We start from the raw sequence: 2,036 nt of genomic DNA, 5'->3' as shown, positions 1-2,036 counted from the left end.
AAAGCTACAAAAAATTAGCTGGGCATGGTGGCGCGTGCCTGTAATCCCAGCTACTCAGGAGGCTGAGGCAGGAGAATTGCCTGAACCCAGGAGGCAGAGGTTACGGTGAGCCAAGATCGCGCCATTGCACTCCAGCCTGGGTAACAAGAGCAAAAAACTCCGCCTCAAAAAAAATAAAAAATAAAAAATAAATAAATAAAATAAAATAAAAATAAAAGAAATATTTTGGCCTGGTGCAGGCTCACACCTGAAATCTCAGCACTCTGGGAAGCCAAGATGGGCGGATCACGAGGTGAGGAGATTGAGACCATCCTGGCCAACGCAGTGAAACCCTATCTCTACTAAAAATACAAAAAGTTAGCCAGGCGTGGTGGTGGGTACCTGTAGTCCCAGCTACTCAGGAGGCTAAGAAAGAAGAATCGCTTGAACTGGAAAGGTGGAGGTTGCAGTGAACCGAGATCATGCCACTGCACTCCAGCCTGGGTGACAGAGTGAGACTCTGTCTCGAAAAAAAAAAGAAGTTTTTTATGGGGCTGGGAGCAGTGGCTCATGTCTGTAATCCCAACACTTTGGGAAGCCTAGGTGTGCAGATTACTTGAGCCCAGGAGTTCAAGACCAGCCTGGGCAACAAAGTGAAACTCTGTTTCCACAAAAAATACAAAAAAATTAGATGATCATGGTGATGTACTTCTGTAGTCCCAGCTATGCGGCAGGCTGAGGCAGGAGGATCACTTGAGCCCAGGAGATAGAGGTTGCAGTGAGCCAAGATTGTGCCACTGCACACCAGCCTGGGCAACAGAGTGAGACACTGTCTTTAAAAAAAAATGAGGCAGGGGACAGTGGCTCTGGCCAGGTTGTGGTGGCTCACACCTGTAGTCCCAGAACTTTGGGAGGCCCCAAGACAAGTGGATTACTTGAGGTCAGGAGTTCAAAACCAGCCTGGCCAACATGGTGAAACTTTGTCTCTACTAAAAATATAAATATTAGCCAGGCATGGTGGCCCACGCTTGTAATCCCAGCTACTTGGGAGGTTGAGGCAGGAGAATCGCTTGAACTCGGGAGGCTGAGGTTGCAGTGAGCCAAGATGATGCCATTGCACTCCAGCCTGGGTGACAGAGTGAGACTCTGACTCAAAAAAAAAAAAAAATTCCCAAAACTTACATCCAGTTTTGTAACCAGATTTAATGAAAATTATTTAGACTTATGTCAAGACTTCCCCATTTTGGGGTTTTTATTTTACTTCATCTCTTGGTGAGTCAAGACAATTTCCAAAAAAAAAAAAAAAAAAAAAAAAAAAAAAAAAAAAAAAAAAAAGGAGCCACAGTGTTATTTCAAAATCCAAACTTTCTCAGAAATGCAATTCTGTTGCCCTTAACCACAAAATGCAACTTAGACATGTTATAATTTTTTTGGTTAACAAAGCTACCTTACTCCTTTGTCTTCTAACATTCAGTATTTCAGAGAAGACTCTGGCCACACCAATTTTTGTTCCTTTCTAAGTAGCCTTTTTATTTTTTTGAGATGAAGTCTTGGTCTTGTCCCCCAGGCTGGAGTGCAATGGCATGAGCTCGGCTCACTGCAGCTTCCACCTCCCAGGTTCAAGCAGTTCTCCTGCCTCAGCCTCCTGAATAGCTAGGATTTCAGGCACCCACCACACCCAGCTAATTTTTGTATTTTTAGTAGAGATGGGGTTTCACCATGTTGGCCAGCTGGTCTCGAACTCCCAGCCTCAGGTGATCTGCCCACCATGGCCTCCCAAAGTGCTGGGATTACAGGCATGAGCCACCGTGCCCAGCCTCTAAGTAGCCTTTTAAATTCTGCCTAGATGTATCCTTTAATTCAAATATTTTGTCAGGATGAAACTATGAACTGCTGACTTTTAACATTTTACCCGCGATGCAGTATAACTTTCAACCCACTGACCCTAGTGGATCTATCTATGCTCAGTGATGTCTTCTCCTAGTGCAGATGTTTTAACTGTGGTGTCACTTCCACCAGCTCTATTCTTGTCCTTTGGAGCAGTCAGTTTCTCAATT

This window comes from Cebus imitator, unplaced genomic scaffold (assembly GCF_001604975.1).
Source record: "Cebus imitator isolate Cc_AM_T3 unplaced genomic scaffold, Cebus_imitator-1.0 Scaffold223, whole genome shotgun sequence".
NCBI classification, from domain to species: Eukaryota; Metazoa; Chordata; class Mammalia; order Primates; family Cebidae; genus Cebus; species Cebus imitator.
Note: the sequence above shows the minus strand (reverse complement) of the source record.